Source organism: Medicago sativa, chromosome 2, assembly GCF_051527215.1.
Source record: "Medicago sativa cultivar Bolivia chromosome 2, Bolivia_mono, whole genome shotgun sequence".
NCBI lineage: Eukaryota > Viridiplantae > Streptophyta > Magnoliopsida > Fabales > Fabaceae > Medicago > Medicago sativa.
The window spans coordinates 47663890-47687661 of record NC_140750.1 but is presented as its reverse complement, the minus strand read 5'-3'; the positions used below and the strand labels follow the sequence as shown (position 1 = coordinate 47687661).

The window sequence follows — 23772 nt, the reverse complement described above, 5'->3', positions numbered from 1 at the left end:
CAATAATAAAAAGAGAGCCATGAGATTATTGGTTCATCGTAATGACGAATCCTTCACAAACAACCCCTTAAACTTATAATTTTACGTTAGTCCTTGATGAGTCTATATTTAGTCTATTTTTATGCATTATTTACTTTAGTTTTATTTAAGATTTGATTTGATTTTATTGCAATTTTATTTCCTTTTTGAATCTTTTTACTACAATTGCATATTTTATATTTCAGGAACGAATATATGATGGAAGGTGTCTTGGAGCAAAAGAAAGGAGTCTGGAGCAAATTCGAAACAAAAATACGAAGATACGGAGACAAAAATATGTCTCCCACAAGTCAGAAGCTTGGCACGGCCCGTGCCAACATGTGGCACGGTCGTGCCACCCTCCAGATGCCCTTTTACTGCTTTTCTTCAAGCCCAAGTTACTCTATTTTAGTTTTACCGAATAGCCCTTGTAGTTGCTTAGATTTTAAGTCAATTGTAAAGCTATAAATAGAGTAGCTCTCCATCATAAACATTCATCTTTATTCTTGGAATCAAATAGTGACAATTGTTTTCATAGTAAAGTTCATCTTTTATTTTATTTACTTTCTTGTTATTTTATTGCTTTCTCTCTTCTTCCCCCATGTCTACGATGAACATGAGTGAGTAGACTTCTCTTGTCTTGGGATTGTTGGATAAGTCTAATGACGTAATCCAGATTAAACCAAGCCTTAAACCTTAATCTTATGTAACCTTAATTTCTAATCTAGATTCACCGTTTTAACATGAATTAACCATTATCAAACTGTGGAAACGAAAGTGGAGGGTTTGATAATTGTTAATTCATTATTCCAAATATCAATTCATAAAACGAAAGTGGAGTTTTGATATTCGAACAAGTGAATCTAGACAAGGATTGCGAAACATGAAAATAGTCTAGCAAACCTTGAGACATATAAAGTTTCGAGCTTCAAGGATTCCAAAGGCAATCACCCATGAAAATAGGTGTGGTTGTTGGAGGAACACACTCACTGAGACCGAAAGGAGATGTGATAGGCTAAAGAGAAACTTGTCTTTAGAAATTAAGACCAACGTAAGGTTATAAGTTTAAGGCTTGTTTGTGAAAGATTCGTTATTACGATGAACCAATGATCCCAAGGCTCATTTTTATTATTGTTATTTACTTCAACCAACTGAACCTCCTCTTTTATAAACTTTCTTCTCCTCTAATCATTCTCCTAAAGTTAGTTAAATTAAACAACTCCCTAGCGGAACGATACTCTCTTTTACTACTACTTCGATAGACCGTGCACTTGCTGTTTGGCCTATCAAGTTTTTGGCGCCGTTGTCGGGGAGTTAACTAATTTAATTAACTTTTTCTTAGTGATTAGAATTCTCTTCTTTTTCTTTTCTTTTTCTTCTTTTACTCTTTTCTTTTCTTTTCGTTATCGTTAGCTTCTTGGGTTCTCAATTTTTTATGCGAAGAACCAGAAATCGAGTGATACTCATTCCCGAGATCAAAAGGTTTTTGCATAAAAGAAAGAGAGACGCACGAAATAACACCGCCATGGTTGATCACACTCTCAAAGAGTGTGCAACGCCCTCTACGGCTGAGCCACAAGCTGTTATTGTGTACCCAACGGTTGAGGATGACAACTTTGAAATCAAGCCTGCCTTACTTAACCTGGTGCAGCAAAATCAGTTTTCGGGATCCCCCACCGAGGATCCTAATCTTCACATCTCTGTTTTCCTACGAATTAGTGGAACCCTAAAGGAGAACCAAGAGGCCGTAAGACTTCATCTCTTTCCCTTTTCCTTAAGGGATAGAGCTAGCGCTTGGTTCCATTCCCTTGAAGTCGGTTCCATTACTTCATGGGATCAAATGAGGCAAGCATTCCTTGCCTGATTCTTCCCCCCTCTAAAACTGCTAAACAAAGGGACCAAATTACACGGTTCAATCAAAAAGATGGGGAATCTCTCTATGATACGTGGGAGCGGTTCAAGGAATTGCTTAGACTTTGTCCCCACCATGGTTTAGAGAAGTGGCTCATAATCCACACCTTTTATAATGGCTTGTCTTATACCACTAAGATGTTTGTTGATGCAGCTGCAGGTGGAGCTCTAATGAACAAGAACTACACGGAGGCATATGCCTTGATTGAAAACATGGCTCAAAATCATTACAAATGGACCGACTAGAGAGCCATCGCTAGTTCTTCATCCTCCAAAAAGGAGGCAGGTATGTACGAAGTCTCTAACTATGATCACCTTGCTTCTAAGATTGATGCACTAACCCGATGTTTTATCTTGGTTTTCGGGTGTCAAACATTGATTACGTTTGAACCTTTTAAACCGGTGATATCTTAATTTTTCTTGGGAAGGGAAAAAATAAGCAAAACCCTTGAGAATCGAGGTCCGGGAGTTGTTTTCGCTACGGGAAGGTGTTAGGCACCCATAACGACTATAGTATCCTATAGGAACCGTCTTTAATTTCTACGCGCGCGCTTTATTTTTAAATGCTATTTTGAAATGATATTTACACCTAAAGGTTTTCTAAATGAAAAATTGGAGGGAGAAGAATGTGTTTGAATTTTTATTTTATTTGAATTGAAGGAATTTTGTTCCTTGCCTACGTACCCGTTTAAGGGATCAAATCCACCGTAGTTCTCTCTCAAAAATGTTTTTGTTTTTGTTGGTTGATTTTAAGTTTGAAAATTGGATTTTGAAGAATAGAAAGAGGCCTCAAGGGCATGAGGTTGGGAAATTGTGAGGTTGAATTAGTCATTTGCAAAATGTGGTCTAAGTTTGATTATTTTCATTGAAATTTGATTAAGAAAATGAAAAAGAAAATTCAATGGGATTTTGGATCCCAAGGTTTATTAAGAAAGTAGTTTGAGTGATGTTGTTCACATTTTTTGGAAAATTGGTTTTTTCTAAGTCTAAGGCCTAAACATACATCTAAACATACAATCCTAAACATACATCTAAACATGCATACTCTAGCTATATAGTGATGTGTGTGCATGTGTCGGTGCTTGTGTCGGTGTACATCATTAGAGTCCATTGTCCTTTACATCATACCCTAGATACATTCTATGGCCTCTTTGCCAAGAAAATTAAAAGTGCATAAAAGTAAAATATTACAAGAACTCCTAAGTATTTACATTCTAACTTTGGTACAAATTAATATTGCAAGAAAAATGAAGACGAATATGGGATGAAATGGAGATGCTTATGATGAATATGAAACATGAAGTGAGAAGGTTAGTAACATGAGGCAATATCAAAGGGAATAAAGCAAGAGAAATACTAGAACATAAAAGATTAGAAAATAAAGGCAAAATGAGTGCAAATATGGCTAAAATTTGCTCATAAAATGCAAGAACCAAGTGACCTATAATTCTCACATTCCAATACATTTTAAAGGTTTAGAATCAAGTCTTGGAATGGGGATTAAGGCAACATGATTTACTTGGCACTTTAAAACAAACTTTGAACATACTTGCATTATTTAACTATTCAACTAACTTGTAAGCTAAGTAACTAATCAAGATTCATACTCATGCATTAATATCAACACAAACAGTAGTTAAAACCCTTTGAAATCAAGTGGTATAGGTCATCAACATTCATCAAGCAATTTGGATTAAAGCCAAGCAAATTTTCATTCATTTTTAGCACAAAATATCACAAAAATGACAAGAAAATTAAACATATTATTTTTACCAATTTTATTATGCAAAATTATCACAAGAACATCACAAAATTGTCAAGAAATATGTATGAAAATCTTTAGAATTTTTCAAGGCATTTTTAGACACAAAACTATATAAAATTTCACAATTTTTAACTAAAACTAGCATTCAAAACACAAAAATGTTTTCACACAATCTAATCAAGATTTAATATGCAAGCAGCATCAAAAATTCAACCAAGATGATAAGAAAGGCACTCACGATTTTTTTGGAATCTTTTCATGCAATTTTAAGCCAACAGTGGTGCAAACATCAATTACCAGTGTCAAAATAGCAAGAAACAAGAACAAAACGAAAGCTGCAGGAAAAAGTGGCCCAAGCCCAAAGGGGGAAATGGATTTGGATCTCAGGAAGCAACAGAGGCCGTAGGATTGATCCAGATGGATCAAACCCTGGGTCCAACGGCCAGGATGCGAATACAGATGAACCAAAGCTGAACCGAACCGGTCCAACTATCTACATAAAGGCTTATGGTCCGGTTCAACTCATTTGTTAACAATCTTTCTCTCTCTACACTTCCTCCTTCTCTCTCTAAGACTCAACGGCGCTCTCTTCTTCCTTGCCGGTTTCTGGAGGAAACGGCCGGAGAAGATGAAGATCGGCCGGAATCTTCATGATTCCGCCGGAAACTTCATCGACTCCGCCGTTGAATCCAGATTCCGGCGAAGCCTAACCCTAACGTCCTAAACACAAATCATACCAAAACTTTCGTATTTCAACCCTAAATTCGAAAATCCAACTCGTTTTTCAAAATAAGCTTTGGATCGGCGTAGATCGGGGAGAAGAGCTTACGGTGTTCAAATCTTTATCGTTTTCTCAAAATTTTTAGAAGAAAAGGTTCTACGACCTTCGATCTACGCCGTTCACATGCTCAACAGAGAACTTTGAATACACTAAGCAGTGATGAAAGAGGAAGATGAATCAGGAATTTACCTCGTCGAAATCGGAGGGTCTGGTAAGAATATTGACCGAAAAACCTTGTACTCTCTTCGTCTTCTTCTTCTTTGCTCCTCTGTGTTGATTCTTTGATCTTCAAGTTACCTGAGTTAGTTACGATCCTGTAACAAACTCAAATCGTAGCTTGTGATTTGAATTTGTATTCTGAGACCTTCGTGATGATTTGACGATCGGATTTGATGGATTTGTGTTGAGAATTGGTTGGATTGGTGATAAATTGCGATGAATTTGGCACACTGGTGTTGATTTGGGGCAATTCTGGAAACGGTTAGGGTTGTTGGATGATGAAGTTCTTCATGAACTTCATCATGTTCTTGATGAAAATGTGACTTTGATCCACTTTTTGAGAGAGAGAAAGAAAGGGTTGTGTTTGCGTGATTTTTTTGTGATGTGGCAGTGAATCCTTGATTCTGTGATGATTTGGCCCCTTTTATAGACTGACACTTGGACAGGCTGGGCCAATAGAATAGTGACACATGGCACTGGACTAATGACTTGGACCAATGCAAAATTAACACGTGGACTGGACTTGTAACTGACTGGACCAATGAAAAATTGACACATGGCACTGGACTAATGACTTGGACAGAAAAGGATTATAATGCAATTTTTAGAATTTTGGGGACTTAAAGTAAAAAAAAAAATAAAATAAAATGAATTAAAATTGGTAACTGGAAAATAACGTAAAGTGAAACGACTAAAATTGACAAAACGGACTAAAACGAACCAATGGCCTAAATGAGGTACTTTAAAGTAACCTCTCTCTGCCGAAATTTCGTGTGAAATGACCAAAATGCCCCTAGGGCTAAAACGACTAAAAACGACTCAAATGCAACCTTAAAAAAGATTTTTAACAGAGAATTGAAACAAAAGTTTATTTAAACCAACTTGAAAGACTCAGAGACAATTTTTAAAATTTAAACAGGGTTTTAACACGTGAAAAGACTAAAATGCCCCTAGGGGCATAACTGACTCAAAATGACTTCAAATGCAATTTTTGGAATGGATTTTGACATAGAATGAAACAGAGACTTATTCTAGCCAAATGAAAAGACTCAAACAAATTTTTAAAAGACTGAAAGAAATTTTGACATAGGAAATGACTAAAATACCCTTGCATGTGAATTTGCAAATAACATTGAAATAGAATGCAGAGAAAGATGCAGTTGATCAGAGACAGTTCAAATAGCTTGAAATGCAAGAAAGGAAAGATTGATTAGTATTTTTAGGTCCAAAATTAGGGTATAACACCCGACAATTTGAAAAATTAAATGTTAGTGCTGTTACTTCTGCTTCTACATCTTCTTCTTGTGAAATTTGTGGTATAACTGGTCATGTTGGTGTTGATTGCCAACTAGGTAGTGCTATTAGTGGTGTTGAGCAAATGAACTACGCTCAATACAACCAAGGGATGAGACAAAATCAAAACTTTTACAAAAATCAAGATCCCTATGGACAAGTAGCACCACCTGGCTATGCAATCAACCAGAGAGTCGCTCAGAAATCTAATTTGGAAATTTTGTTGGAAAATTCTATTGCCAACCAAAATAAACAACTTCAAGAACTTAAAAACCAAACCGGATTTCTAAACGATTCTCTTTCCAAACTCACCACCAAAGCTGATTCTATTGCTACTCACTCTAAGATGCTTGAAACCCAAATTTCCCAAGTGGCCCAACAAGTGGCCACCCTTTCTCAAACACCGGGAGTCTTTCCTGGTCAAACCGAAGCCAACCCTAAAGCCCATGTCAATGCTATTTCTTTCGGGGGTAGTAAGTTAGGTGAAACTATTGCTAAGGTTAAAAACATGGGGAAAGAAAGTGTCAAGCTTTTAGGTGATGAAACTGTGAAACCATTTGATGAGAACAAAACTTCATCCCCTTTAAATCTTGCTAAGCTTAACTTGGAGGGTAAATTTAAAAAATTTGTGAATATACTTAGGAAGATTTGCCTATAACCATAATTTTTCTCTTCTTCTTTATTCATTCTCAAACACAAACCTCTCTCTACCTTCATACTTCTCTCTAAAACCTCCATAACCATCACACCACAAACCTTCATATCTCCATCAAAACTCCACCAAATTAATCCAATTCTTCCACTAATCAATCCCAAACTCCATTCAAAACACAAACCACCAATCGAAAACAACTTTCATCCACCCAAACCCATAATTCACCAAAACCCTATTCACTCAAAACCTAACCCAAAAACCACAAATCCTTAACCAAACTCCACAAATAAACTCATAAACCTTACTCAAACATAAACCCCAACCCTAAACCAATCCTTTCTACCATAAATCTTCCAAAACCCTAACCTTCAACCCATCCACACAAAAGTCAACCTAAGGTCAATGGCTTCAAGAAGAAGTGGCAAGGAACCAGCAAGATCTTCCGGAGGACCCCCTCCAAAGAGGCAAGCACAAGTCAAGAATCATGGAATACAGTTCAAAGACAACAAGCAAAGGGACAGGTACAAAACTCTAATCTCTAAACCTTTGCATCCTTCTAGATATCCTGATTCTCATACTTTGAATGTGCTAGAGCTTAGAGATGATGTTTATAGGCTGATAGGGAAGCTAGGTTGGACCGATATGTTGAAACCTATGAGGGGTTATGAGAATTTTACCTATGAGTTTTTGAGTTCCATTGTTTTTACTAAAGATAGGTTGAATTTTGATAACCCTAATCATAGAGTTTCTTTTAGGCTAATGAATATTGATTATGATATGTCTCTACAGCACTTTTATGATGCCTTAGGCTTTGCAAACGAGGGGTATATCCATGATCATTGGGATCCTAGTCTAAAGCCGGATGCCTATCATCCCACTTCCTTTTGGGAACGTATCACCAACCTTACAACCTTCGTCACTAGAGCCAATAAAGCTAGCAACATTCATAACCCCGTACTTAGGTACCTTCAAAGGGTAATGACTTGCACTATTTGGGGTAGAACCGAGTAGAACCGATGAGCTCTTCATGTTGTGGGCAATGCTCTATAACCACCCCGTCAACACTTGTTTCTATTTGATTGACTACCTAGACTTCGTAGGTACTAGACCAGCCGGTAAAGGAGACATAGTGGTGGGTGGCATCATTACATACATAGCTAGGTGTTTTGGAGTGGGTGAGGATGAAGGGATCAAACCGATTGAGAGAAATAATAGACTTAACATGGACACCCTCATTGCTATGAATTTCATCAAACCTCGTCCACCCATCCATTACCAACTCAAGCTAAATGTGCCTATCTTGTTTTTACTTCCTAACCCATTCGGACTACCACCGAGGTGGAAGAAAATTTGTTGTATGTTGATGATGTGCAGGTTCTTGAGGAGCAAGATCATGACGTGGGAGAAGGTGTTAACTTGCACCATGATGAAGAATAAGGTGCTAACTTGCACCATGAGGGAGAGCACCATGGCCATGAAGCCGGAGAGCTTAATGACAATGAAAGATGGGCATGGATGCGCACCGAGGTTGAGAGGATAAGCACCGAGCAACAAAGGCAAGGCGTTGAAATCTCCGGACTAAGGAATGATGTCCAAAGGGGCAACCGCTTAACACAAGAAAACAATGAGATGCTCCGCCGGATGATGCAACACCTTCATCTCCAAGGTCCTCCTTATGGACCTCAATAAATTGTGAGCTTTCCTCTTCCTCTCTTCCCTTATCTCTTCTTCTCCTTCTTCTTCCCCTTCTACTCTTTCTTCTTCTTCTTTTCTTTTGAATCATTAAGGACAATGCTTCCCCTAAGTGTGTGTGTGTGTGTGGGGGGGGGGGGGGGGGGCTTATAAAGTGTCTAGAGCCGTAGTGTTCCAAACTCCCTTGAACTTTATTCTTTTGTTTTGTTTTTATAGCGAAAGGCATGGTTAAGTAGCTTGTTTTTAATGTAAATCATGGCATAAATTTTTTTGTTGTCTTCTCTTAAAAAGGTTGTTTCTTGTACATGAAAGTGGTTTCTTGTGTTTTTTGTGTTCTTGCTATACCCACATCTCGTTTTATTGTGAAAAATTCTCCAATGAGAAAAGCACTCAGTTGCAATCTTTGAGTAAGTGTATGAGTAGGTATTTTAAGGAGCACGTTCTATCTTTAGGGTTAACTTAGACCCTTAAAAGTCTTCAGAGTAAAAGTAGTATAAGTTTGTGTGGGAAATAATTAATGTGCCATATTGTTTTATTCTTTTATAAAAGTTTTGGTTTTGCCTCATCCCTTAGTTGTATTGAGCGTAGTTCATTTGCTCAACACCATTAATAGCACTACCTAGTTGGCAATCAACACCAACATGACCAGATATACCACAGATTTCATAAGAAGGAGATGTAAAAGTAGAAGTGATGGCACTAACATTTAGTTTTTCAAATTTTTGAGTTAGTGCATCAAGCTTAGCAACAAGGTGATCATAGTTAGAGACTTCGTACATACCTGCCTCCGTTTTGGAGGGTGAAGAGTTGGTGATGGCTCTCTCGTCGGTCCATTTGTAATGATTTTGAGCCATATCTTCAATCAAGGCATATGCCTCCGTGTAGTTCTTGTTCATTAGAGCTCCACCTGAAGCTGCATCAACAGACATCTTAGTGGTATAAGACAAGACATTATAAAAAGTGTGGACTGTGAGCCACTTCTCTAAACCATGGTGGGGACAAAGTCTAAGCATTTTCTTGAAATGCTCCCACGCATCATAAAGAGATTCCCCATCTTTTTGATCGAACCGTGTAATTTGGCCCCTTAGTTTAGCAGTTTTAGAGGGGGAAAGAATCGGGCAAGGAATGCTTGCCTCATTTGATCCCATGAAGTAATGGAACCGACTTCAAGGGAATGGAACCAAACGCTAGCTCTATCCCTTAAGGAAAAGGGAAAGAGACGGAGTCTTACAGCCTCTTGGTTCTCTTTTATGGTTCCACTAATTCTTAGGAAAACAGAAATGTGAAGATTGGGATCCTCGGTGGGGGATCTCGAAAACTGATTTTGCTGCACCGAGTTAAGTAGGGCAGGCTTGATTTCAAAGTTGTCATCCTCAACCGTTGGGTACACAATAATAGCTTGTGGCTCGGCCCTAGACTGTGTTGCATACTCTTTGAGAGTGCGATTAGCCATGGCGGTATTATTTCGTGCGTCTCTCTTTCTTTTATGTAAAAACCTTTTGATCTTGGGAATGAATACCACTCGATTTCTGGTTTTTTGCATAAAAAATTGAGAACCCAAGAAGTTAATGATAACAGAAAGAAAAGAAAAGAGTAAAAGAAGAAAAAGAAAAATAAAAGAATCCTAATCAAAAAGAAAAAGTTAATTAAATTAGTTAACTCCCCGACAACGGCGCCAAAAACTTGATAGGCCAAATCACAAGTGCACAGTCTATCGAAGTAGTAGTAAAAGAGAGTATCGTTCCGCTAGGGAGTTGTTCAATTTAATTAACTTTTAGAGAATGATTAGAGGAGAAGAAAGATTATAAAGTAGGAGGTTCAGCTGATTGAAAAGAAATACAATAATAAAAAGAGAGCCATGAGATTATTGGTTCATCGTAATGACGAATCCTTCACAAACAAACCCTTAAACTTATAATTTTACGTTAGTCCTTGATGAGTCTATATTTAGTCTATTTTTATGCATTATTTAGTTTACTTTTATTTAAGATTTGATTTGATTTTATTGCAATTTTATTTTCTTTTTGAATCTTTTTACTACAATTGCATATTTTATATTTCAGGAACGAATATATGATGGAAGGTGTCTTGGAGCACAAGAAAGGAGTCTGGAGCAAATTCGAAACAAAAATACGAAGATACGGAGACAAAAATATGTCTCCCACAAGTCAGAAGCTTGGCACGGCCCGTGCCAACATGTGGCACGATCATGCCACCCTCAAGATGCCCTTTTACTGCTTTTCTTCAAGCCCAAGTTACTCTGTTTTAGTTTTATCGAATAGCCCTTGTAGTTGCTTAGATTTTAAGTCAATTGTAAAGCTATAAATAGAGTAGCTCTCCATCATAAACATTCATCTTTATTCTTGGAATCAAATAGTGACAATTGTTTTCATAGTAAAGTTCATCTTTTATTTTATTTACTTTCTTGTTATTTTATTGCTTTCTCTCTTCTTCCCCCATGTCTACGATGAACATGAGTGAGTAGACTTCTCTTGTCTTGGGATTGTTGGATAAGTCTAATGACGTAATCCAGATCAAACCAAGCCTTAAACCTTAATCTTATGTAACCTTAATTTCTAATCTAGATTCACCGTTTTAACATGAATTAACCATTATCAAAATGTGGAAACGAAAGTGGAGGGTTTGATAATTGTTAATTCATTATTCCAAATATCAATTCATAAAACGAAAGTGGAGTTTTGATATTCGAACAAGTGAATCTAGACAAGGATTGCGAAACATGAAAATAGTCTAGCAAACCTTGAGACATATAAAGTTTCGAGCTTCAAGGATTCCAAAGGCAATCACCCATGAAAATAGGTGTGGTTGTTGGAGGAACACACTCACTGAGACCGAAAGGAGATGTGATAGGCTAAAGAGAAACTTGTCTTTAGAAATTAAGACCAACGTAAGGTTATAAGTTTAAGGCTTGTTTGTGAAAGATTCGTTATTACGATGAACCAATGATCCCAAGGCTCCTTTTTATTATTGTTATTTACTTCAACCAACTGAACCTCCTCTTTTATAAACTTTCTTCTCCTCTAATCATTCTCCTAAAGTTAGTTAAATTAAACAACTCCCTAGCGGAACGATACTCTCTTTTACTACTACTTCGATAGACCGTGCACTTGCGGTTTGGCCTATCAAGTTTTTGGCGCCGTTGTCGGGGAGTTAACTAATTTAATTAACTTTTTCTTAGTGATTAGAATTCTCTTCTTTTTCTTTTCTTTTTCTTCTTTTACTCTTTTCTTTTCTTTTTGTTATCGTTAGCTTCTTGGGTTCTCAATTTTTTATGCGAAGAACCAGAAATCGAGTGATACTCATTCCCGAGATCAAAAGGTTTTTGCATAAAAGAAAGAGAGACGCACGAAATAACACCGCCATGGTTGATCACACTCTCAAAGAGTGTGCAACGCCCTCTACGGCTGAGCCACAAGCTGTTATTGTGTACCCAACGGTTGAGGATGACAACTTTGAAATCAAGCCTGCCTTACTTAACCTGGTGCAGCAAAATCAGTTTTCGGGATCCCCCACCGAGGATCCCAATCTTCACATCTCTGTTTTCCTACGAATTAGTGGAACCCTAAAGGAGAACCAAGAGGCCGTAAGACTTCATCTCTTTCCCTTTTCCTTAAGGGATAGAGCTAGCGCTTGGTTCCATTCCCTTGAAGTCGGTTCCATTACTTCATGGGGTCAAATGAGGCAAGCATTCCTTGCCCGATTCTTCCCCCCTCTAAAATTGCTAAACAAAGGGACCAAATTACACGGTTCAATCAAAAAGATGGGGAATCTCTCTATGATACGTGGGAGCGGTTCAAGGAATTACTTAGACTTTGTCCCCACCATGGTTTAGAGAAGTGGCTCATAATCCACACCTTTTATAATGGCTTGTCTTATACCACTAAGATATTTGTTGATGCAGCTACAGGTGGAGCTCTAATGAACAAGAACTACACGGAGGCATATGCCTTGATTGAAAACATGGCTCAAAATCAGTACAAATGGACCGACGAGAGAGCCATCGCTAGTTCTTCATCCTCCAAAAAGGAGGCAGGTATGTACGAAGTCTCTAACTATGATCACCTTGCTTCTAAGATTGATGCACTAACCTGAAAATTTGAAAAATTAAATGTTAGTGCTGTTACTTCTGCTTCTACATCTCCTTCTTGTGAAATTTGTGGTATAACTGGTCATGTTGGTGTTGATTGCCAACTAGGTAGTGCTATTAGTGGTGTTGAGCAAATGAACTACGCTCAATACAACCAAGGGATGAGACAAAATCAAAACTTTTACAAAAATCAAGATCCCTATGGACAAGTAGCACCACCTGGCTATGCAATCAACCAGAGAGTCGCTCAGAAATCTAATTTGGAAATTTTGTTGGAAAATTCTATTGCCAACCAAAATAAACAACTTCAAGAACTTAAAAACCAAACCGGATTTCTAAACGATTCTCTTTCCAAACTCACCACCAAAGCTGATTCTATTGCTACTCACTCTAAGATGCTTGAAACCCAAATTTCCCAAGTGGCCCAACAAGTGGCCACCCTTTCTCAAACACCGGGAGTCTTTCCTGGTCAAACCGAAGCCAACCCTAAAGCCCATGTCAATGCTATTTCTTTCGGGGGTAGTAAGTTAGGTGAAACTATTGCTAAGGTTAAAAACATGGGGAAAGAAAGTGTCAATCTTTTAGGTGATGAAACTGTGAAACCATTTGATGAGAACAAAACTCCATCCCCTTTAAATCTTGCTAAGCTTAACTTGGAGGGTAAATTTAAAAAATTTGTGAATATACTTAGGAAGATTTGCATTAAACTTCCCTTTGCAGAAGTTTTGTCTCGGATGCCTCTATATGCTAAGTTTTTAAAGAAATTTTTTTCAAAGAAAGAGACTATAGAGCATAATGAGACAATAGCCTTGGCTAAGGACGCTAGTGCAATCATTCAGAAGACACCCCTAAGCTTAGAGATCCAGGTAGCTTTGCCATACCTTGTGAAATTGGGAATGAAACCATAAACAAAGCCTTGTGTGACTTCGGAGCTAGTGTTAGTTTGCTGCCTTTGTCCCTCTTTAAGAGGATGGGAATAGGAGAGTTGAAACCTACCGAGATAGTGTTAAAGTTAGCTGATCGTTCTACCATGAAACTAGCCGGATTCGTTGAGGACATACCTGTTAAGATAGAATGGATATACATCCCAACTGATTTTGTGGTCATTGACATTGAAGAGGACGAAGACGTCCCCATAATCCTAGGTAGACCTTTCCTCGCCACTGCGGGAGCTCTTGTTGATGTTAAAAATGGTAGGATTGTCTTTCAAGTGGGTGATAAAATGGCAGGCTTTGAGTTGGAAAATGTTATGAAAGGTCCTGCTCTTTACTCTTGTTGCGTGCTTAAAGATCCTGATGTGAAAGAACGTTTCATAGCGTCATCTACACAACATGATCTCTTTGATCCATTCTAAGGACTCTTTCTAACCGTCAAGCTAATGACTTTAAACGAGCGCTTCGTGGGAGGCAACCGACACATTTATTTGCTTTATTTTGTTTGTTTTTCTTTATTTTAAGTGTTTTGTAGGTAATTGTCCGAGTATGATTCGAGAAAGTTGAAAAATTTTGAAGCCCCTGTGTCCAGAAGGTTGGCACGGCCCGTGCTAAGGCTGGCACGACCGTGCCAGATTTTTACAACACAAAAAGCCAACCAAAGTCAGTATGTTGGCACGGCCCGTGCCAAGGGTGGCACAGCCGTGCCCGACTTCTTGTTGCCTATAACCATAATTTTTCTCTTCTTCTTTATTCATTCTCAAACACAAACCTCTCTCTACCTTCATACTTCTCTCTAAAACCTCCATAACCATCACACCACAAACCTTCATATCTCCATCAAAACTCCACCAAATTAATCCAATTCTTCCACTAATCAATCCCAAACTCCATTCAAAACACAAACCACCAATCGAAAACAACTTTCATCCACCCAAACCCATAATTCACCAAAACCCTATTCACTCAAAACCTAACCCAAAAACCACAAATCCTTAACCAAACTCCACAAATAAACTCATAAACCTTACTCAAACATAAACCCCAACCCTAAACCAATCCTTTCTACCATAAATCTTCCAAAACCCTAGCCTTCAACCCATCCACACAAAAGTCAACCTAAGGTCAATGGCTTCAAGAAGAAGTGGCAAGGAACTAGCAAGATCTTCCGGAGGACCCCCTCCAAAGAGGCAAGCACAAGTCAAGAATCATGGAATACCGTTCAAAGACAACAAGCAAAGGGACAGGTACAAAACTCTAATCTCTAAACCTTTGCATCCTTCTAGATATCATGATTCTCATACTTTGAATGTGATAGAGCTTATAGATGATGTTTATAGGCTGATAGGGAAGCTAGGTTGGACCGATATGTTGAAACCTATGAGGGGTTATGAGAATTTTACCTATGAGTTTTTGAGTTCCATTGTTTTTACTAAAGATAGGTTGAATTTTGATAACCCTAATCATAGAGTTTCTTTTAGGCTAATGAATATTGATTATGATATGTCTCTACAGCACTTTTATGATGCCTTAGGCTTTGCAAACGAGGGGTATATCCATGATCATTGGGATCCTAGTCTAAAGCCGGATGCCTATCATCCCACTTCCTTTTGGGAACGTATCACCAACCTTACAACCTTCGTCACTAGAGCCAATAAAGCTAGCAACATTCACAACCCCGTACTTAGGTACCTTCAAAGGGTAATGACTTGCACTATTTGGGGTAGAACCGAGTAGAACCGATGAGCTCTTCATGTTGTGGGCAATGCTCTATAACCACCCCGTCAACACTTGTTTCTATTTGATTGACTACCTAGACTTCGTAGGTACTAGACCAGCCGGTAAAGGAGACATAGTGGTGGGTGGCATCATTACATACATAGCTAGGTGTTTTGGAGTGGGTGAGGATGAAGGGATCAAACCGATTGAGAGAAATAATAGACTTAACATGGACACCCTCATTGCTATGAATTTCATCAAACCTCGTCCACCCATCCATTACCAACTCAAGCTAAATGTGCCTATCTTGTTTTTACTTCCTAACCCATTCGGACTACCACCGAGGTGGAAGAAAATTTGTTGTATGTTGATGATGTGCAGGTTCTTGAGGAGCAAGATCATGACGTGGGAGAAGGAGTTAACTTGCACCATGATGAAGAATAAGGTGCTATCTTGCACCATGAGGGAGAGCACCATGGCCATGAAGCCGGAGAGCTTAATGACAATGAAAGATGGGCATGGATGCGCACCGAGGTTGAGAGGATAAGCACCGAGCAACAAAGGCAAGGTGTTGAAATCTCCGGACTAAGGAATGATGTCCAAAGGGGCAACTGCTTAACACAAGAAAACAATGAGATGCTTCGCCGGATGATGCAACACCTTCATCTCCAAGGTCCTCCTTATGGACCTCAATATTCCTCTTCCTCTCTTCCCTTATCTCTTCTTCTCCTTCTTCTTCCCCTTCTACTCTTTCTTCTTCTTCCTCTACTTCTTCTTTTCTTTTGAATCATTAAGGACAATGCTTCCCCTAAGTGTGGGGGGGGGGGGGGGGGGGGGCTTATAAAGTGTCTAGAGCCGTAGTGTTCCAAACTCCCTTGAACCTTATTCTTTTGTTTTGTTTTTATAGCGAAAGGCATGGTTAAGTAGCTTGTTTTTAATGTAAATCATGGCATAAATTTTTTTGTTGTCTTCTCTTAAAAAGGTTGTTTCTTGTACATGAAAGTGGTTTCTTGTGTTTTTTGTGTTCTTGCTATACCCACATCTCGTTTTATTGTGAAAAATTCTCCAATGAGAAAAGCACCCAGTTGCAATCTTTGAGTACGTGTATGAGTAGGTATTTTAAGGAGCACGTTCTATCTTTAGGGTTAACTTAGACCCTTAAAAGTCTTCAGAGTAAAAGTAGTATAAGTTTGTGTGGGAAATAATTAATGTGCCTTATTGTTTTATTCTTTTATAATGTGTTAAAATGGGGCGGGAGAATGGCACCAACATGTGGGGGAAAGGACAATCCCTAACTTCCTAATTGTGGTGGTGACTCCCTAATTGAGCTTAAGTTCCAAATCCCTCAAAAGAGGAAATAAATTCGTCAAAGCTAGGGGGAAAGGACACCCTCTCCAAAAAGACTTCCTACGCGGAGATGAATAAAAAAAATTTTGCAGCACTACTTAGGGTGATCTTGAATCTAGGGGGAAAGGACATCCCCTCCAAAAAGACTTCCTACGAGGATAGATAGCCCCTAAGCAATCTGCAGCCCCTTGTGCTTAAATTGTTAATCTAATTTAATTTTAAAATTCCCATCTCTCTTATATGAAATGAAGAAAGAACTTTTTTCGGTTACTTTAGCATTAAGGATAGAACCTGTTCCTCATAATATCTGTCTTATACAGGAGCAAGAAAAGGGTTGGACTGCACACACACACTCACTTAAGACTTGTTGTTGGGTTGAATAGGTTCACAAGGAATGCTTGAGGTCGTGATTAGTGTACTTGAAATAAAACCTTATGAGAGGCATGAGTTTTTCAATTGTGTTGCCATCTTTAATCTTTCTTGTTGCTGCCATGTCTATTGCCTTTTGTTTGAGGACAAGCAAAGATTCAAGTGTGGGGGAGTTTGATGAGTCTATATTTAGTCTATTTTTATGCATTATTTAGTTTAGTTTTATTTCAGATTAGATTTTATTTTATTGCAATTTTATTTCCTTTTTGAATCTTTTTACTACAATTGCATATTTTATATTTCAGGAACGAATATATGATGGAAGGTGTCTTGGAGCAAAAGAAAGGAGTCTGGAGCAAATTCAGAACAAAAATACGAAGATACGGAGACAAAAATATGTCTCCCACAAGTCAGAAGCTTGGCACGGCCGGTGCTGACATGTGGCACGGCCGTGCCACCCTCCAGATGCCCTTTTGCTGCTTTTCTTCAAGCCCAAGTTACTCTGTTTTAGTTTTACCGAATAGCCCTTGTAGTTGCTTAGATTTTAAGTCAATTGTAAAGCTATAAATAGAGTAGCTCTCCATCATAAACATTCATCTTTATTCTTGGAATCAAATAGTGACAATTGTGAAGGTGAGAAAAACACAAGAAGGGGGGTTGAATTGTGTTTTGAAAAATTCTTCGTTTCTCCTAAAACTGAACACACTGAACAGAAGCTAAGTGAAACAACTTCTGAAGTGATAATCATAATCTGAACGCAGCGGAATAAAACAGAGAGAGAGAAGAAGAACGACACAAAGCAATTATACTGGTTCCTTCCACAATCCAGAAGTAGTCCAGTCCCCCTTGCACTTCCAAGGAGATTTCACTAAAATGTAATATCTGATTACAATTGCTCAAGCACACCTCCAAGAGACTTCCTTTGCTTAAGCACACTTTGCAAGAGTCTTCCTTTGCTCAAGAACACAATCAAGAGACTTCCCTGCTCAAGCACAACTGCAAGAGACTTCTAACTAAACAAAATTACACAGAAAATTGTTTAAGGTTGAACACTTGATATACAATCAGAGGTGCTCACAATACAAATCAGATACAGACTCAATAACTTTGGAATTTCTAAGATGAAACTTTGAGACACAGAAATTCTAAGTGAATGCAGAACAATTTCAGCAGAGGTTTGGCACTTGTAAAGATATTGTGAGTCTTTCATTCAGCATTACCAAATCTCTAAGTATTCACTCCCTTATATAGAGGTGTGAAAGAGAGGTTGTGAAATTGCCAGCACATCAAAGAGTCGTTGTTGAAGCTTAATCTTTCACCAATGATCTTTTGCCTGATTTGGTTGTTATCCTATGAAGAACCAATTTGAAATCCATTCCTTATCCAAAGGAACATCTATGCAGGCGAAGCCGTATTCTGGAGCTGTTTTCTTGTCTTGTAGTGTGGACACAAAACAGAGTAGTGGAGAAGGTGGTTGTACAGTTCGTACAATGTCAACGATTTTGTCCAAAATTGCAAGCACATGTCTTCAAATACCTTTGAAATGACCGTTGCAAAATTCCACTGATCTTTTGTTGTCCTTTGATGAATTTTGATCCATGACACAGCTCTTAAATCCTTAAATTTCTCAAATTCAGTTGATCTTCAGCTTCTGGTGAAATGGCTTATGATGAGGCAGCTTCTGATAACGCAGCTTCTGATGATGCAGCTTCTGATAACGCAGCTTCTGATAATGCAGCTTCTGATGATGCAGCTTCTGGACCTCTTGTCTTCAGGAGCACTATTCTTCAGGAGCACTTTACTGACTTCAGGAGCGGCTTTACTTCAGGAGTGCTTATTCTCTTCAGAAGCAAGTTGCCTTCAGGAGCGTCTAAGCTTCAATTTTGTTGATTCCTTTTGCTCTTTATTTGCTCATTCAGAACCAATAAATGATGTAAATTTTAATTATGGTCCTGTACACTTGAACAAATATTAGCTAGTCCAATTTACAATTTTTAATACCTTGTTATCATCAAAACTCTTTAAGGTTCATTGTCAAACACATTTTGTTCCAACAATCTCCCCCTTTTTGATGATGACAAACAATAGTATTTAAAATTGATCAATTGTTGTTAATCTAATTAACAAGTTGACTTTGGGGTTCTGAGGTTTGTAAGCTCAGAATCTGAGGTTTGTAAGCTCAAACTCCCCGTGAGTCTGATAGTCTTTAAGGTGAGGTTTGTAAGCTCCCCCTAAGTTCTATCCAGGTTAATTAAATTCATTTAACGCACAATAATAACATCAGAGCTTTAAATGAAATGAATTATAGATGAGAAGAGTGGTCCAATTAATTTTTATTTGAAATTTGATACTCCCTCATTTTTGATGCACCCCTCTTTAGGTAAAACAAAAAAAAAGAAGTTTTTCAAAATTTTCAAATATCATTGATGGGGCTCAGAGCCTTTAAATACTATCATATATACTCCCCCTTTTGCATTAGCAAAAAGCAAATAAAGCAATAACAACAAAAAGATTTGAGAAAAACTCAAACAAGAAGAGAGTATAACTAAAATGAGAACCTATAATCTCATCAAAAATATAATCAGAGTATGAAAAAAAACTAAGTAAAATTAAAAAAAATATCCAGACATTGCATGAATCAGAATCAACTAAGCATCAGAAGTAGTAAAAAGATAAAACAAGGAATGTTCAGAAGCAAGAACTAAAGTAACTAAAACAAACAACAAACAAAATATTAACACTAAGGTGTGCAACTAAGGGTTGGTTTGTTGTTGTTTCTTCATCTTCTCTAATTCTTCTGCTTGCTTCTTCACCAGTTCTTCAAGAGCTTGTTGCCTCTGAAGAAGTTCTAGTTCCCTTGCTTTAGCTTCCTGCTGTTGTTGTGCCATCCTCTGCCTGAGCAGCTTGAACATCCTTGCCTCTCTGGTCAAGTAATCAGCTTCTGAGAAGAATGGCTTGTTTGCCAGAAGCAGTCTAGGACCTCCAACTCTAAGCCTTTGCTTCAGATCCTTTAGCAATCTTCTGACAGTAGCTCCCTTAATTCTGATGCATTTGTTCTTTATCGCCTCTATCATCTCAGTAGCTTTCTTCTGAAGTGATGCCCATCTTTCTTCATATGCATTGGTGAGATCAATTGTCCTTCTTTGGTCCACCAGATCATGCATTTCAGAGAGGATCTTGAGTAGCTCTACATCCATATAATCAGATTCCAGGATGTCTATGGGTGGTTGTTACAGGGTTTCAAGGTCAGAATCACTAAGGATAAGGTCTTGAGCAGGATGGGATTCTGAAATGGTGATTTGTTGAGATGGAGTTGAAGATGATGGTTGGTCAGAAGCAATGTGTGAGGTTGAGGTTGAGGTTTGGAGATTGACTTGATGATTGTCAATATCCATGGGAGTGGGTTTGGGTAAAGCTTGTTCTTCTTGTGGTTCAGTATGCTCTGGTTGTGGGTTAGATTGAGGTGGTTGTTGTGGTGATGTTTGTTGAGTTTGAATGTTAGGTTGGGGTTCAATGTAAGCTATGGGTGAATGTTGTTGTGGGGGTGATGTGGGTTTGTGTGGTTCAGGTGTTTGTTGACGGGGGCTTTCTAAAACAACTTTTTCAGAAGCAGCTGCTTCTGGAGTTGTCTCAGAGGATTTCTCTGAGGTAGGTTCAACATTTTCTGGTATGATCATGTTGAGCGGTTGAATGTTAATAGGTTGAGGGTTATGGCGGAGGATAGTATCAATGACTCTGTCTCTCTGCTCAGCCATTTCTCCTAACTTCTGACTGATTATATGACCAACTGGTTCATAAGAGCTTGATTGAGAGGGCTTTTTGTTGGTCTTGGTTGATGTTGAATGGCTTTTTACTGATTTTCGAAAAAGGAGTCCTATGGGTATATCATCATCAGAATCTGATGATGATGAGGATGCGGAATCAGATGATATATTGACTACCTCTTCTAGTTCAGGATCAGAATCCTTCTGAGCAGTCTCACTTGCCATCAACATCAAGTGCTTAGCTTCTGAAACTACAGACTCTTGTAGCTCAGATGCAATTTCCAAGACTTTTTCAGCTTCTGCCTTCTTCCTTTGTAAATCCTTCAAAGCCAAATCAGAAGCAGCTTCAGCTTTCTTGGTAACATGAGGAAAATCCTTGGTCCTCCTCAAGGCTGGTTTCCTCTTCCTTTTTGGTATAGCAGGCTATTCAGGAGCAATACCAATACTCAGGATCACACTTGAATTGATGTGTTCAGCTACTTCTTCAACTGATGGCATTGCAAAACCACCAATCTTAAGCTTATCAGAAGTGACCTTTGCCTTCTTTGCAGATTTTTCAACTTCCATGTACTCTTCTGCAGTCATTTTTCTTTTTGATCTTCTGCCTTTTGCTAGAGGCACCGCACCACCATACATTTCCTCAGGTACCTCATCCAACCTAATGACCTTGTTGGTTGCCTCATAGTGATCTTTGATGTAGTACATCTGTACCTCAATAGGATCCTTCTTGCAGATGGGTGGAAAATCTCTCATAAGATCAGACCTGACATGGGATTCACTTAAATCAGTTTGAAGCTTGGTGACTCACCGATTAGCTTCATATGCACGAGTGTATTAGCATTGATGAACTTCCCAGTCTTAGTGTCAATCATCTTATCTGTGAAGGCTTCAACACTGCTTAGCCTGTCCAAAACTCCTCCTTGATAGAATATTTCTGATAAGAGTCTTCCATAAGGAACCCAAGGACTGTTCTGTAGTTGACTCTTTTTCAGACATTCTATCAAATATTTGAACATGTATTTTGGCACATTCACCTTTTCCTGTTTGATGAAGTGCTGGAGAAAGACTTTTTGAGCCAAATTGGGTTTCTCATTTCCACCACATGGAAGTAAATCTTCATTCTGAATCTTCAGAAGCATCTTCTTTTCCATGTTTAAGTCAGCATATTTTCCTTCCTTCGTGGAATTATATATGACCAAATTAGCTTTTTCTTTCTAAATGCGTTCTTCAGCAGCATTTGAAAGATCAATTCCAGAATATTTTCCAGAAGCTTCTATACCAAGTACAACTTCTAACTGCCATTCAGCAATCCTTACTGGAATTCCACAGATACTGGACCTGATTTCAACACCGGTAAAAGGCTCAAGTCCCATTTCTTCTCTCGTCTTCCCATCCAGTTCTGGATAAATCAAAACCATTTGACTTTCTTCAGCTAGAGATGCTATTTTGTCATAGATTTTCGCTCTTACCCAGAAGTGCCTAACCAATGCTTCATATGTTGGTCCATTCAACATCTTGAAGTATTACATGAGTCCTTGCTTTTCATAGTAGCTTCTGATCCAACACTCATGAAAGGCTAGTGATTCGAAATCCATTGGATTTTCTATCTGAACCTTTAGTTCCCATTCTTCTAGTTTCATGCTTCTTCCTCTATAGTCATACTCAGGAATCTTTCGTGCAGTAGATTCTGAAACTTTTGAGCTTGATGATGCCATTGATTGATTGAAGAAGATTTGAAGAAGATGATGATTTTAGGGTTCTAAGGTTGAGAGAATGCGCTTACTTCACAAGTACAGGTTTGAAAACAAAGTGTTTGTTTGTGAAGTGAGTAGTGTGTGAATTGTCAAAGTGTTAAGAGTAAAACGATTGCAATTCAAAAGAGACAAACAAACATAACATTAATGACAAATTGGGGGCGCATGAAAGTACTTTTCAAAGCTATTAAATCATCATTGCCCTTTTTAGTTATACACCAATACAGACAGGCCACGTCAGAAACTTTAAGAGTAACTACCAAGTTAGTGGGCCAGAAGTTACCATAAAAAGTAACTCCCAACGTTTCCACTAACTCTACTATTCAGAAGCATAAAATCCAGCTTCTGGATTTCAGATGCTGACGTCATCATCAGAAGCGAGTTTTCCTCAGAATCTCACTAACGAGCTTTTGATGAACTACTGCTTCTGAACTAACTTCAGAACCTAAAATCCTATTCAGGAGCAAGCAAACATTTAATCAGACACAAAGTGCATGTTCAAATTTTTCTTTATAAAATCAAACCTTTCAACAGTTAGAGGCTTAGTAAATATATCAGCCCATTGATTTTTAGTATCAATGAATTGTATATCTAAAATTCCTTTTTGAACATAGTCTCTGATAAAATGGTGTTTGATTTCAATGTGCTTAGCTCTTGAATGCAAAATTGGATTTTTAGACAAACAAATAGCAGCAGTATTATCACAATAAATGGGAATACTGTTAGCAATTATCTGATAGTCTTCCAACTGATGTTTCATCCAAAGTAGTTGTGTACAACAACTTGCAGCTGAAATGTATTCTGCTTCTGCTGTAGACATAGCAATAGTTGTTCGTCTTTTGCTAGCCCAGGATATAAGATTATCACCCAGAAATTGACAATTGCCACTGGTTGACTTTCTTTCAATCCTATCACCAGCATAATCAGCATCACAGAATCCAATTAGCTTATAATCTAAGAATTTCCTATAAAGGAGTCCAAGATTAGTTGTTCCTTTCAAATACCTGAAGATTCTCTTGACAGCAGTCATATGAGATTCTCTAGGATCTGATTGGTATCTTGCACACAAGCATACACTGAATAAAATATCTGGCCTAGATGCAGTGAGGTATAACAAAGAACCAATCATACCTCTGTACAGCTTCTGATCTACTTTAGCTCCTTCATCTTCTTTGCTTAAGGTGCACGTAGGGTGCATTGGAGTGTTCATCACTTTACAATCTTCAAGCGTGAACTTCTTCAGAAGCTCCTTTGTACACTTTGATTGATGAACATAGACTCCATCTTTGCATTGATTAATTTGAATGCCCAGGAAGAACTTCAGCTCTCCCATCATGCTCATTTCAAATTCATCATGCATTAACTTAGAAAATTCCTTGCAAAGAGATGCATTAGTAGAACCAAATATTATATCATCAACATATATTTGCACAACAAGAATATCT

The 23772-nt window shown here is 38.2% G+C and overlaps 3 non-coding genes across 3 annotated transcripts; 1 reads left to right on the top strand and 2 right to left on the bottom strand.

Annotated features, from left to right (window-relative positions):
- Positions 1-1905: 1905 nt before the first annotated feature.
- On the bottom strand, positions 1906-2012 carry LOC146947004 (small nucleolar RNA R71). The gene has a single exon (XR_015029448.1). It is a non-coding gene; the product is annotated as a small nucleolar RNA R71 (small nucleolar RNA).
- A 7306-nt stretch (positions 2013-9318) lies between these two features.
- On the top strand, positions 9319-9425 carry LOC146947003 (small nucleolar RNA R71). The gene has a single exon (XR_015029455.1). It is a non-coding gene; the product is annotated as a small nucleolar RNA R71 (small nucleolar RNA).
- A 2653-nt stretch (positions 9426-12078) lies between these two features.
- Positions 12079-12185, bottom strand: LOC146947002 (small nucleolar RNA R71). Its single transcript, XR_015029446.1, has one exon. It is a non-coding gene; the product is annotated as a small nucleolar RNA R71 (small nucleolar RNA).
- Between the last annotated feature and the right edge of the window lie 11587 nt (positions 12186-23772).